Source organism: Schistocerca piceifrons, chromosome 1 (genome assembly GCF_021461385.2).
Source record: "Schistocerca piceifrons isolate TAMUIC-IGC-003096 chromosome 1, iqSchPice1.1, whole genome shotgun sequence".
In the NCBI taxonomy this organism is placed as follows: Eukaryota; Metazoa; Arthropoda; class Insecta; order Orthoptera; family Acrididae; genus Schistocerca; species Schistocerca piceifrons.
Window position 1 is genome coordinate 20621264 of NC_060138.1, and position 16237 is coordinate 20637500.

A 16237-nucleotide genomic window follows, 5' to 3' on the forward strand; every position below is an offset into this window, starting at 1 on the left:
TCCTAAAATAACTAACTTCTAAATTTTCGTTTATACTTTATAGACACCTCAGACTAAATTACTGTTTAATTCTTGTTTCAGATGTACCAGTATTTTCTACACTTTTCATTTTTAGTGGTACTTGGCTTGTTTTGCCAGATGATCAACATATTTTGAAAATTTACTGCAATTTGTGTTTTGTGCTTAATTTGTATATTATTATAATCTGTCCATCTATTAGAGACAGATGGAGACGGAGACAGAGAGAAGTTTTTTCAGCATTGCTAGGGTTATTTTGCATTATTTTTACCAAATAAAGGTGCAAAAATATTGTAGCAGTAGCAACACAAACATGATACTCACCATATAGCGGAGATGCTGAACTGTAGATAGGCACGACAAAATTACTTTCACAAATAAGTAAACCTTTCCACCATTAAGGCCTTCATCAACAATACACACACACACACACACACACACACACACACACACACACACACACACGCGCGCGCGCGCGCGCCCGCGACCGCAGTCTCAGGCAACTGAAACCACACTGTGAGCAGCAGTACCAGAGCGTGATGGGAGTGGCGACTGGGTGGGGTAAGGAGGAGGCTGGGGCAGGGAGGGGGAGGGATAGTATGGTTGGGGTGGCAGACAGTGAAGTGATGCAGGTTAGGAGGAGGGCAAGGAAGAGGTGGGGGTGGGGGGGGGGGGGAGCTAAGTTGCGGAAAAGGAGAGAAGTAAACGGACTGGGTGTGATGGTGGAATGAGGGCTGTGTACTGCTGGGATGGTAACAGGGAAGAGGCTGGATGGGTGAGGACAGTGACAAACGAAGGTTGAGGCCACGAGGGTTAAAGGAACATAGGATGTATTGCAAGCAGCATTCCCGTGTGCGCAATTAAGAAAAGCTGGTTCAAAATGGTTCAAATGGCTCTGAGCACTATGGGACTTAACTTCTGAGGTCATCAGTCCTCTATAACTCAGAACTACTTAAGCCTAACGAACATAAGAACATCACACACATCCATGCCTGAGGCAGGATTCGAACCTGCGACCGTAGCGGTCGCGCAGTTCCAGACTGTAGCACCTAGAACCGCTCGGCCACCCAGGCCGGCAAGAAAAGCTGGTGTTGATGGGAAGGATCCACATGGCACAGGCTGCGAATCAATCATTGAAATGAAGGATGCCATGTTTGGCAGCGTGTTTAGCAAAAGGGTGGTCTACTGGTTTCTTGGCCACAGTTTGTTGGTGGCAATTCATGTGGACAGACAGCTTGTTGGTTGTCATGCCCACATGGAATTTAGCACAGTTGTGGCAGCTTACCTTGTAGACCACATGACTGGTTTCACAGGTAGCCCTGCCTTTGATGGGATAGGTGATGTTTGTGACCGGACTGCAGTAGGTTGTGGTGGGAGGATGTATGGGACAGATCTTGCATCTAGGTCTATTACAGGGGCCTGAGCCATGTGGTAAGGGGTTGGGAGCAGGGGTTGTGTAAGGATGGACAATTATATTGTGTAGGTTCAGTGGACGGTAGAAGGGGTGGGAAGGATAGTGGGTAGGATATTTCTCATTTCAGGGCACGATGAGAGGTAACCGAAACCCTGGCGGAGAATGTAATTCAGTTGCTCCAGTCCTGGCTTGTACTGAGTTAGGAGGGGAATGCTCCTCTGTGGCCAGACAGTGGGACTTTGAGAGGTGGGGGGAGACTGGAAAGATAAGGCACGGGAGATTTGTCTTTGTACAAGGTTGGGAAGGCTTCAGTGAGACCTTCAGTATATTTCAAGAGAGACTGCTCGTCACTGCAAATGCAACGACCACAGGTGGCTAGGCTGTACAGAAGGACTTCTTGGTATGGAACGGGTGGCAGCTGTTGAAGTGGATGTATTGCTGGTGATTAGTAGGTTTGGTACGGATGGAGGTACTGATGTAACCATATTCAAGGTCAACATCTATGAATGTGGCTTGTTGGGTTGAGTAGGACCAGGTGAAGCAAATGCTGGAAGAATTTGGATAGGGTGTCCTCTCCTTCGATCCAGATAGCAAAGATGTCATCGATGAATCTGAACCAGGATTTCGGATTCTGGGTTTTTAGGAAGGATCCCACTAGATGGCCCATGAATAGGTTGGCATAGGATGGTGCCATGGTGCCACGTGGGTACCCATAGCCGTAACTCGGATGCTTCCCACCAACACCAGCTTTTTGAATTGCGCAGGTGGTAACTCCCCCTGCAATACATCCTATGTTCCCGCAACCGTCCTGGTCTCAACTTTCATTAGTCACTGTCCACACCCATCCAGCCCCTTCCCTGTTCTCATTCCAGCACTACACAGCTGTCATTCCACCATCACACTCAGTCTTTTTACTTATCTCCTCCTCCCCCCCCCCCCCCAGCCAACTCTCCCCTGCCCACTGTCTAACCTGCAGCACTTCACTGTGCTCAGGCCAAGCTGTGGCTGTTAAAACTACAAGACAACTTGCAGAAACAGCTTAAAGGTCTTCAGGCTGCAATACGAATGTAGGATAACATAGTGCCATGCCCACAGTTGTTGAGAGATGACAGAAATTCAATAAACAGGCAAGCTGACAAATATGAGATAAAAATCAAGACAAGAATGAATGTGCAATCTCTGCAGTTCTTGCCAGAAAAGCTGGAATTATGGTTCACAATGTTAGAGTTAGTATTTGCACAGAATGACAGGATCCAACAATCACACAGCAGCAGTCTGTGGTTGTTTGCTAATGATGCTGTTGCGTATGGGAAGATATGATCATTGAATGACTGTAGGAGGATACAAGATGACGTAGACAAAATTTCTAGTTGGTGTGATGAATGGCAGTTAGCTCTGAATGTAGAGAAATGCAAGTTAATGCAGATGAGTAGGAAAAACCAACCCATAATGTTTGAATACAGTATTATTAGTGTGCTGCTCACCAGTCACATTGGTTAAATGTCTAGGACTCATACATTGGTTAAATGTCTAGGACTCATACACGTCGCATAAGGACCACGAAGATAAGATTCAAGAAATTAGGGCTCGTACGGAGGCATGTAGACAGGCGTTTTTCTCTCACTCAGTTTGCAAGTGTGACTAGTAGTCGTACAGGGTACCCTCTGCCACACATCATTTGGGGGCTTGTGGAGTGTGTATGAGGGTGCAGACACAAAAGTAATGGTATTGTTAATAGTTTGTTAAATAGGGCAGCCACTATAGTGACAGACGTTACATCAAAACCACTGCAAGAACAACGCTACATATGTCTGAAGGAAACACTAATCAATTAGTTGTGTAAAACAGAGCAATGGGTGCAGCAGGTACTGCATAGTGAACAGATAAGTGACAGAAAGCTTTCAGAAATCTGGCAGCATTTACAAAGCAATGTTGGAAAAGAAAAGTTATCTGACACAACGCTATGACGTGTATAGATGGTGCAGCTGCCTGCAGTGGTTAAAGCAGCTGTTGTTATGTATGAAAGAACTGATATAAATTCAGTAATGACAGTTGCAGACAAGGTGTATGTAACACTGGACAAGACAAACGCATTGGCTGTAATGAAAGTGGCTGCAGGAATCAACACACAAGAGACTGTGGCTGTCCAGAAGGAACAACATGAGGACAATAGTAAGCAGTTAAGCTACTTGAAATAGAAGATAGAAGCGTTACAGAAGCAAGTTGCTACGCTAGCAGAAGGTAAGAAGAAAACACCCAGACAAGACGCTGGACGCAGTACGAATGAGCCAGATTCAACATGTTGGTGTCATTGGCATTTCGATGAGTGGACCTCAAGGTGTACATACCCAAATGTTGCCAGCACCAAACAGTAGGCATATTGGGCCATAGAACTCATCAAAATCTCCATAATAAAGAAGTCGAAGACAATTTTGCCCCAAAAAGAGTGAGTAACCGAACGAGCCTGCTAACATTGTCACACAGATAATACTTGAGATATGTTCAGGTGGACTGTTACAGTCTCATTGACTCAGTCTGACATTAGCACATTACCAATTGGTAAAAAAAGAAGTGCAATGTCAGCCAAGCGTACTCACCTCATAGTGCCAAACAGTTCGCCCGTAGCAACATATGGAGATCCTGAAGTAGAGGTGGCTTTGAGATTTAGTAGGAAGTGCATATGGAATTTCGTACAAGCAGATATAGCAGAGCCTTTGTGGGGGCAGATTTTATTTGTCAGACAAAGACAGAGATTAATCTGTGTGGCACAGATAAACATGGATAGAGAGGTCATAACAGGATCTTTAGGTCAAAGTGTTGTGAGCATCACGAATATAAGGGTGTTGCATAACACAGTACACTAATAAATGTGACACCTGGCCAACCAATCTCACGGCAACTGATAAAACAAGCATCCAACTGCTTTGCTGCAACAAAAGGCAGAATCTGAGATCATGCTAAAACCAGGTGCCATATGCAGGTTGGAAAGCCTGTGGGCAACAGCACTGCACCAAGTGAAAAGAAGGATGGCACCTGGAGAACCTGTGGGGATTACCGTGTATTGAATAAATGCACAATTCCAGACCGATAACCAGTGCTGAATACTATGAGTAAAGACTTCATCAACGTGACAGCAGGAGCCACAGCACTCAGCATAATTGATTCCAAAAAAGCATAAAATCAGATACCAGAGGCAAAACACCTTGTGTAAACTTCAGACTTCGAGACTTTCACAGTGAAGATATCAATGTATGCATAGATGAGTGGATAGCAGAGAACACCAAATATACAAATTCCTTGGGATAATTATCGATGAAAATGTAAATGGAATAAGCATTTAGAATACATAAGGGGGAAACTCAGCGCAAACCTATATGTTCTGCAGAAACTCAGCTACCTAAAAGATACAGGCATTATGAAAACAATATACTATGCATTAATTCATACAACATTAAGTTATGGCATAATTTTGTGTACCTCAAAAACAAAAATTAATAAAGTATTTAAATTACAAAAAAGAGGCACAATAATTATAGCCAACCTTAAATGGAAAGATTCCTGTAAACCAGCATTTAAAGTTCTCAAAATACTAACATTACCTATACGAACTCCTCTGTTGGACAAAATTCAAATATTCTGCTGATACTAGAGATAACAACACCAACATAACCATGACACAAGAAAACGGAACCTCTTCCATGAGCCTGCACAACACTACAAAATACAAACAAAAAAAAAAAAAAAGCCATCGTACACTGGACCAAAAGCCCTTGAAAAACTCCCTTAATTCCTGAGAGAAATAAACTATAAAAATATTTTCAAAAAATGTCTCAAAAATTTTCTAGTAGAATACTGTTATTACAGTGTTAATAAATTTATGTGCACTACAGTTCAAAACAATTGCAATACCATTATTGTATCAAAAGAAAAATCGTACAAAATCTAATTTAATATGAAATAGCTGTAGAATAATTTTGTAATAAATTATATTTTTGTTAAATAGTAGACAGTAAAAACGATGTACCTGTCAGTGCATGAACTGAAAATATATCTTGATCCCTGCAATATACTTTGTCAAAGGATAAATAAATAAAAAAAAGAAAACATACCAGAGACTTCTGTTATAACTCCATAAAGGTTGATCAAGTTTTTAAGAATGCCATTCGGGTCAAAGAACACAGCGCAGACATGGCAGCATTTTGTTGATGAAGTCCTAAGAGGCTTTGCATACCTGGATAACATCCTCATATTTTCCAGGACTGCCACAGCACATGAGGAATATCTCAAGGTCCCGATAAACAAGTGTGGCATAGTGGTCAATGAAGCAAAGTGTACTCTGCGGCAGAAGCAAGTGAATGTCTTTGGCTATGCAGTTTTGGCAGCCAGCATCCACCCCTTAAAAGATGAAACTGAAATGATAAAGAACATACCTCACTCGACAGACTTCCATCAATTGAGAAGATTCTTAGGGGTCATAAACTTCTGCCATTGGCATCTACCTGGTGCGGTCGAGGTATGAGGGCTACCGATGACGGCATTGGCAGGTAAAGACACCACATGTCAACAGCATTGGCAGTGGATACCTGAGATGCATTGAGCCTTCAACCAGGTTAATACCAGCTCACAGAAAGTAATTCTTTTATACCATCTCATGTATGATGCACCATCAGCAGTAGTCATAGACACCAGCCAACAGGCAATTGGAGCTGCACTACAATAGTATATGGAAGCATATTGGCAACACTTAAGTTTTTTTCCTCATAAAAATCACAGCATCCCAGATTGAAATGGGGGCATCTGATCAAAAACTACTAGCTGTGTATGAAGCAGTAAGGTAGTTTTGCTCATAAGTAGAGGCCAGACAGTTCATAATATATATGGACCACAGGCCTACAGCCTTCATCTTCAGCAAACACAAGGACAACTGGTCCCCAAGACAATTCTGATGGCACAAGTTTATTTGACAGTTCACAACAGATATTAGGGACATCAAAGGAGTCAAAAACGTAGTGGCTGACTTTTTTTCATGGGCAGAGCTATCTCACATACAATGGGTTCTATCTCACATACAGTGGGTTACGAGCAGCTGGCCACAGCACAGGCTACTGATACTCAGCTCTCGAGCAAACTGATGGGGCTGAATTTTAAGCAGATACAGCTAATAGGGACTACAGTAAAGGTTTGGTATGATATGTCAAAAAGCTAACTCAGACCTTTCGTACCTAAAGGACTCCATGAAACAGTTTTACATGGAATTCACAAATTCGCTCGCCCTAGTGCAAACACAAGCTTAGGCTTATGATAGAGTGATTCATATGGCCCAGTGTATAGAAAGATGGAAACATTGTCATAGGTGGGCAATGACATATGGTGTGTCAACAATGTAAGGTGGCAGACAAGTCCATAAGCAAGTGGTAGAATCTCCAAAAATGTCAAGACCATTTCTCCCATCTACATTTGGACATTGTAGAATCACTTCCCCCATTGGAAGGATACCAATACTTGCTAACAGACATTGATGTATATACTTGGTGGGCAGAGGCAGTACTTTTCAGCAACATGGATATCACGTTTCTGCTGCCCATTGTACTTTGCCTATGACGACGAACATACAGGATACCTACAGGTTGTGCTTATACATAAGCTTGTTAATAATTTATATAAGAAGTTTTAATGTAAGTAGCATTGACCATGAAACACTTTCTTCACGGTGCATTTCAAATGGCGTTAATCTGCAGCATCAAGGAGTTTCATTCTCACAAGTATTCGAGGAAATGAGACAGGATTGAACAGGACATCAGGGTCAAGGTTTCTGTGGAAGAAAGTTCTGACACTGATGTTGGTGGAGGGAATGGTCTCATCACCTGCTAACGTTGGATTTTAACCATTTTTGTCATTCTCAGTCATATCACAATACCGGTATTATGGTAGTGAATTTTGTTCTTTTTGTATTCTTAGCCTTTATTATTTCTGTTTGTTTTCATGACACATTGCATATGTTTTATGATGAATTAGATAATTTTTACACAGGCCTAGTTGCACGATCTCCAGTTAACAGCCAGCTGAACTCTATTCTCGGAATAGCACAAGAAATGCGTTGTATGAACCCGGAATAATGCCTATGGCTGTGTTCACTGTGGCATCAACAAAAGTTGTCAGACACTGTCACCAAAAGTTGTCTAACAACATTGGCCGACAGTGTGGTCATAGTGCGTCCAATCTCCATCGTCAGTTTTTGGTAGGGTCAAGGAGGTTAGGTTAGAATCTATTCCATGTGTGAAGTATGTTATATTTAAAGCTAGTAGGGTGGGATGGATACTACCATGACACCTCCGTGCTTGGATACGACTGCTGTATAACAGCTTCTGCTATCAAAAATACGCCAAATGCATGTGAATGAACTTTCTTATCTCATAAAGAACACGGTGAGTTCTATACACTCCGTCCTGAATTACTGGAGTAACCAGACAAGTTTTACGAATATACGAGATGCGGTAGAAATGTTGTGTTACATACTCAAGATAATTCGTGGTGACGTTGAAAAGAAAGTTATAAACACCCCGTTTTGCTGTATTTATTTAAAGTTGTGTAGATGCACATCAATTAACCTTCAGTGACTGTCACGTAGCACAAGAGTGAAAGACAAGCATAAAGTGTAGCATAAGATACTCTGAAAACCTAAAGCAGTTAAAAGTGGAAATACGTACCTATACCACATTTTGCAAACCACTTCATATTAACAGAATCACCATCCTACTGGCATAAAAAGCCAGTAAGCAGTAATAATAATTTGTAGACAACTAATGACAACCTACCACAAAAAAGATCCAGTACAGTAACTATAAGCACGTAAGAAACGTCACCTTTCTGACTTGAACAAATTACTTTTTGCAGTTACAATCTATGCCTAAAATTTCCAATAAATTTTTTTGCATATTTGGAGTTTCGAATAAACCTATGATTTCAGTCCATAGATTCCGAACTATACCCCGATTATGATATTTTCATCCCCAGGATGCCACAAACTCATTCTTTCGTGGGCTAAATTTATCAGCTTCTCATGCTCCATATTTCATGTATGAGAACGTTGGTTGATTTGACTGAAGAAAATACTTAATTTGAATTTCACCAATTGTCGTCCGAAATCTGTACATTCGGGAGATAAAACTGGCTATAGTGTGGCCACACACGTAGTGGCATCCTGATTTGAAAAGATCAGCCATTTCCTGGTCGTGTTGGTCGTCAGTGGAATCCACTGACACTGGAGCCACTGTGAACATAGCCTAACTGGAGAATAAACTAGTGATAACTTAACTGCCGATTTCTGGCCAGTTAGCGAACAGGGGAATAAGTTTTCAAGATGGCTGGGATAGTGACAGATGCAGACAGCGATAACGAGATTTTGGCTGAACTGTTCATGAGAATGAGGAAGGGAAAGAAATAGAGACGCCACCGAATCCAAATTTATATCCACATTTTGCTTGTCAAAGGAAACCATACTTCATATTGGCAAGCTTGTATGTGAGAAAGTGGAGCATGTGACAGACAGATGAAACTATTTCTCTGCTTTCTTAAATAATACTGTTTCTTTGTAGTAGTATTCATTCGATTTCAGTACCTCGTGAATTCTGTCATGTTATTCATATAAATCAGCACATTAAAATGACGATTCTTAGAAAAATAGTTTTGTTTTTCTGGTGTATGTTACACTCGCCACAGTAGCGAAAAGGACCATTTCAATTTAAGCGGCATAATAGACTGAACCAAATTGAAAAACCACACTAGTTATGTGTACTGTTTATATTAACAGCTTTTTCGGTTCTTGATGAAACATTGATTTTTCATGTTGCAAAACATTTTGATGAAGCAAAATGATGTGATAAAAAAGTAGTGTCCCAATTTCATCAATAGCAGAAAATATTGTATGCCCTGATCTGTAAACACCACAGCAGTATCAGAACAACTTTCCATCTCTTAGTGAAAATATTTGGATCAGAGACCCATTAATGCTTCAGAGCAAGAACATTGTCTCCCATCTACCATTATTCACTTACACCAAGGAACTATTTATTCTTACTCAAGCTAAGTTTAACAAGATAAGATTATGAGAAAAGTTAGCCTTTTTTAAAAGTGATGCTTCCCCAGCTATTGAACATAGCTGTTGTTGCTCAGTTATTAGTGTTAGCCACAAACCCCACCCATATTTATCATAAATTAATAGCTATGTTTGTATATTATAAGAGCAGCAGTTATTGAATCAGTATAGTTGTAGCATGTGGGAGTTCCTGGAATGCTATGTTTTGAACTTACCTTGAATATCAAGTTTTTCCAGTGTTCTCCTGTAAGTCAAACTGTAGCCAGCTGAAGGTAAATTAAAAAAAGAAAAAGAAAAAAAGAATGGAAATGAAAAAGAAAGCTATAGGAGATAGCGGTTGTATTTGTCAGTTGTTAGTACTATCCACATAAGCACATCCATATTTATCATAAAGTAATTATCTCTGTGTTACAAGAACATAGTTACTTTTGATTCAGCTAACAGGAATGTTTAGTTATTGAACCTACATAATCATAACAATGGATGGAGTGACTGGCCAGTTATGTTTTTTAAATTTCTCTTGAATTGCCTCATGTCATTCTTTTCTTTCATTCAGAAAAGACTCTGTTCTACCAATGAACCAGCTACTACAAACACTCAAATGTTGGGTGTCTAATGAAAGACGCCAGGGTGGGGTCTGAGGTTCACACAGCATGTTTGCCGGCTGTTGTCACTGCATCTGCCAGATGTTACTATGCGTAGTCCTCGGACACCAATACCTTCCCCGTGCTCCCTACACTGTGTGGCTGAGTATACTGACGTTTCGTTTTGAGTTTTTTTGTCAAGTTTAATTGACTGCATGTCTTCTATACTCTCCGCCTGAGTGTTTTGGTGTTTTGCTTTGAGTTTCCTCTAGAGTTTCCATTTGGTATTGTATACACAAAAGATCATGAGTGTTTCCTGTGTTGAAGTATGCAAAAACAGAATCGTATGTGGAATGACGGACTGAATTCATATCAAAATTTCCTAAAGATTTGATGATACATAGATTAGTGAAGAAATGAGACTGGATCTGAGTTACAGATGTGAAGGTCTAGAGAACTTAATGTTTTAACCAGAAATAAATTAGATGAGACAGGGGAGGCCTCGTACGGGTGTCCGAGAAAATCTCTGCATCGTTTGGCACTTCACACTGGTGTATCATGAACATCTGGTCACAGATCTGTGCACAAACTGAAATTGAAACCATACAAAATACCTGTAGTGCATCAACTGAGGAAGTCAGCTACCGTTGTTTGACATTATTACTGCAGCTGGCTGCTGGAGCCTTTGAACAGTGAGTAAGTTGATCCTGAGATTTTTTTCCCCTATAAAGCATGACTGCATTTGTCAGGATGTAAATTCTCAGTACAATACACATTAGAGCTCCGAAAAGCCTCATGAAGTACATCAACAATTGCATGACATCAAAACAGGAGTGTAGTGTGCAATTAGTGCAAGATGAATTATTGGACCAATCTTTTTCCACGAAACAATATGTCTGACAGGTATGTGAACAATATATTGCATCATTTTTTTTAGAACTAACACCTAACAAAAAGATGTACCATTATTTCATACAGGAAAATGCAAAAACACACATTGCCAATGTTTCTATGACAGCAATATAAAGTGTTTTTGATGATAGGATAGTTGATTGGCCTTCTCGTTCTCCAGATCTAAGTCCGTGTGAGTTTTACCTTTGGGGAAAGTTAAAAGACAAGGTGTATGCAACCAATCCCCACATGCTCGAAGAGTTGGAAGACAGTCTTTACCCAGATTTCGGCATCTAAAATTCGTCGAGTGTTTGCTAACGTGTTGAGGAAATGTCAGGCTGCTGTTACCACAGAGGGGCATCACTTTGCACACCTGCTGTGAATAAAGGTAAACTTAAGTTAATCAAGTGACAAACATTTTTATGCTTAACTCAGGTGAAGGGTGCGCGCAGCCAGCTACCTGCAAATTAGTGTCTGAGAGAAGGGCGCAGCGGCGGCTGTCGGATGTGGTGGCGGCAGCCGGTGGCCATGCCACACTATGCATGGACCCCTTCCAGGCATCTTTCATGAGACACCCTGTATTTTGCCTCTGGTGATTTCTTTCTGTCCATTGGAGATTTCTTTGGTATTGGATAGGGGACAGCCAGCTCAATTATTAAAAGGATGTGTATGACACTGGACAACACGCACGAGAGGCATATTTTAAAAAATTATTTCAGTTCTCCGATGTAATTAAAAGAAAAGAAAACAAACAGATATATATGTATTAATATATTTTTAGTCTGTAATCTTTTGTTTTAATTTTTATTTTATGATCCTAGTTTTGAGCTTTATGATCAGTTTTTAACCAACACAGTTGTTAATCCCTTCTCTTGTTCTTGTCGAGCTACTTTTGAAGCAGCACCTCTGCTAATTCTCTCACATTTGAGAACAAAAGTGAAAGTTCTAAGCTGAGATGACGAGCAAAGAAGGATGAGCACAGTGAAGGTGTCACACCCCTGGTTTCTTCCCCTTCACCTCCCAGATTACATATAGCTGCTAGAGATGATTGTACAAGACAAAATTATGTGTTAAATAGTTATTCTTCCTTAAACATTTAGTGTGAGATATGAAGTTCATTCAAATGAAACTTAGTCAGTGTGTCTACCTTTTCCTTACGTGTACGGTGGCACTATGTAACTGTGGGTGTGGTGGCGCCATCTACTGACACGTCTGCACCGTTCCACGTCAAAGAGAAGGTGGTCACACAAGCTGTCATCCACTACCGAACATGCAAGTGAGCAAGCAGGAAAGATGAGGAGTGATTTGATTTTTTGCGGCGAAGGGAGTTGGAGGCCGTGAAATGTATAGACGGATTAAGGCTGTGTACAGCGAGTACAGTCTGAGTCGTTCAAGTGTTGTGGAATGGCACAGATGATTTCTTGAGGTGAACAAGTCACTGGAAGACGATGCTCGTCCTGGACAGGCTCATTGTGTCCAGGAAGTGAATCCTTTACTCTTGGACAAGTCCAGAATCGTCGTGGATGAGATCCATCTGTTACTGGGTATTAGCATGGGATCCGTCCACGCCATTATGCCTCAACACTAGAACTTTCGAAAAATCTATGTGCAGTGGGTTCCCCACCAACTGCCCGCTGAACATCGCAATACGCAAATGGTGCCATCTTTGAGTCTTCTGCAACGTTATCATGAGGAGGAACATGGCTTTCTGTTGTGTATTGTCACACGTGACGAAACATGGTGTCACCATTTTGAACCAGAAAGCAAGTGTCAGAGGAAGCAGTGGAAACATGCGACTTCACCACCTCCAAAGAAATCAAAGGACATGCTCACCAGTTCAGGTAAGGTCATGATGTCCTCCTTTTTTGATCACAAGGGCCCACTGCTTGTCGAGTTCTTGAAACGGGCAACCACCATCAGCGCCCAGCGTTATCAAGCGACTTTACAGAACCTTAGATGAGCAATCAAATCGAAATGCCGAGACGTGTTGTACCATGGCGTTATCCTCCTGCATGATAATGCCAGCCCATACATGACCAGTGCGGTGAAGACAACATTACAGCAGTTTCGGTGCGAAACGGTGGAACATCCACCGTACAGTCCCGAACTTTCACAATGTGACATTCTTGTGTTTCGACTTCTAAAACAAGCTATTTGTGGACATCGATTCACAATGGACAATAAGTGTGTGACTGGGTCCAGGCCTGGATCCGACAGCAGCCTACTAGCATCTTCGAGGATGGAATTGACTGGCTGGTGTCGCAATGGGATAAATGTGCTAGCAGTTTTGGTGGCAATTTTTGAGTATGTATGCTGTGTATAACTACATTTTTGAGTTAATAAAATCTTGACCATTACTTTACACTAGTGACTGGGTTTCAATTGAACGCCCCTTATACACACAACAATAGCATTCAGTTTGATGTGTGCCATAGGTACATTTCTACCCCTGGATTATTTTTTTAAATTTTTTTTAAGTTGCTTATTGTAAATGCTGACATCTTGTTCTTCTTGTGTACTCAATATAATTAATAATCACCACAAAATAGAAACAGAAGTGATATAAGCCCAAGAACTGCAAAAGTGGATGCACAAATAGTGTTTAATAATTCAGCAAGGGTACTTTCTGTATAAGACCCATTGCTTCTGTGATAAATTAATCACTCAGAGACGTAAATACCACAGCAAGCTAGACAGTAGCACCTCTCAGAATTTTCAGTCAAATTAATCTCCAAGATGTCTGTGTTTCAGTTTGTTGGAGACACTGGCAAGACCAACTATTTCATAAGGCCAACCTTTTCTGTCATAACTTTACGTTAATCATATGTGTTCTGTAGCTGCTCTGTTGATCTATGTTAAGTTGGTTGTGAATGGGAACTGTGGCATATTTTTTCCTATACTTTACTTGGAAATCTAGAAAGATCTCTTACTGGTCAAATAACAAATACCAGATCATTTAACAAATTTAAAAATAGATCGTTATACATATGTGTATCCTGCCAGTTTAATTAAATGTTTTGCACTAATACTTTCATTGAATGTCACTGCAGCGGTTTTTGTGTTTGTTACTATACTCTTGAACTCATTTACAGTATCTGCTAGCCTTAAAGTACCCTCAACTGAAAAGTTTTGCAATCTGGAACCCTTATCACTCATGTTTGACATGCTATTTGTGCATAAGATGACAAGGAAATATGAAAAGATGTATGTGAAAGTACCCAGACCACTCATCATTTGTTGCCAGCTTAACTGACATGGATACTATTCCGGAAACAACTAACCAAGAAATAAAATGGTAACATACAACACACACTCAAAGTTAACACATAGTAAGTCTATTCCTCAGTAAGCTAGCCCTGTATTTATCCCGAGTTGTATAACCGGCTCAAGGGCAGCCGGTTAAGCTCTATTCCTGGAATAGCATGAGAAATGCGTTATGTGAACCCAGAGTAATGCTGAACCGAAGAATAAACTCGGAATAACTTAACCGGCAATATGGCCGGTTAGCGAGTGTAATCGGAGAATAAGTTTTCAAGGAGGCAAGGATAGTGACAGATGCAGATAGTGATGACAAGATTTTGTCTGAACTGTTCATAAGAATGAGAAAGGAAAAGAAAGAGAGATGATGCCGATTCCAAATTTATATCCAGACTTTGCTTGTCAAAGGAAGCTTTACTTCGTATTGTCAACCTTGTACATGAGAAACCGGAGCATATGACAGACAGGTGAGACCATTTCTGTTTTCTTAAATAATGCTGCTTATTTGTAGAAATATGCATTCGATTTCAGTACCTTGTGAATTCTGTTATGTTTATGTAAATCAGGCATATTAAAATAACGATTCGTGCAAAAATAGCCTTATTTATCTGGCGTGTTTTACAATTCCTGCAGTAGTGGAAAGGGCTGTTTCACTTCATTAAGCAGGCATTGCCTCCATAGACTTACCCAAATCAAAGAATCACACCAGTTATGTGTACTATTTGTATTAACAGCTGTTTCAGTATCAGACAAAAACGGCAATTTTTCATGTGGCAAAACTTTGCGATAAAGTGGTAATGTTACAATTCCAGTCAGCCACATTACTTCAGTAGCAGAAAATGTTGTCTGACTCTGTTTTCTGTTAGGAATGACCCTTTCTGTAAACATTACAGCAGTGTCAGAACAACTTTCACCTTTTAATGAAAATATTAGGATTACAGGCTTCAGAGCAAGAACATTGCCTCCCAGCTACATTTATTCACCAAAGCCAGTGAACTATCTGTGCCTACTCAAGCTACGTTTAACACTGTAAGATTAACAGGAAAGTTAGTATTTAAAACAGAAATGGCGATGTGTCAGCTACAGAACATACCTGTTTCGTTTCTCATTTATCAGTATCAGCTACCTAAGTCCATCCATATTTATCATAAAATAACAACAGGAATCTAGTTAATGAATCTATGTAGTTGTAGCATGTGGAAGTAGTGCCTGGAATGCTATACTTTCATCTTTCCTTGAATATCAAGTTATTTTTTGGGTCCTTTATTTTGGATTGTAGCTAGCTGAAGCTAACTTAAACTGAAATATCCTATGTAGCACTTCTGTGAAGTACCATTTTTTCTGAATTGTTGGCTTATTATGACTGTCTAATGCAACAAAGCAATTGATATCATACTAATGCCCATAAGTCCAACCCCTCGTCCAAGTCGTGGGAGATGGGCAACGGCACAAAGTAGGGGATTGCCTTTAGGGGCGATGTACAGCGGGGACTTCGTGTGCCCCAGGACCGCTACGGTAGCTGAGAAGGCCCTATGGGAACCCTGAAACGTGACGGCTAACGGGGCTCTGGTGAAGCTGCGATAGGCCTAGCAAGCCAGTAGTGGATAAATCAACTGCTTTTAAAAAGGGAACATGCCTCGGATCACGGAACGGATTTAAAGGAAACGGACCAAGCAATGGAAAAGGATTACGAGATGGTTTACGGCTGGGCACCTTAAACGTAAGGACTCTAACTGGGAAGTTAGAAGAAATTGTAGAAATGATGGAAAGGAGGAAATTGGACATCTTGGGACTTGCTGAGACTAGGTGGAGAGGAGTTGGTGAAAAACCACTAAGTAAAGGATGTAAACTGTACTGGATAGGGAATGAGAGGGGAAGAAATGGAGTGGCAATAGTGGTCAGAGAGGGTCTGCAGGAGGAGGTGGAAGGTATCAATGATCGAATGATAAAAGCCAGAGTACGGGTGAAAGGAAAAAG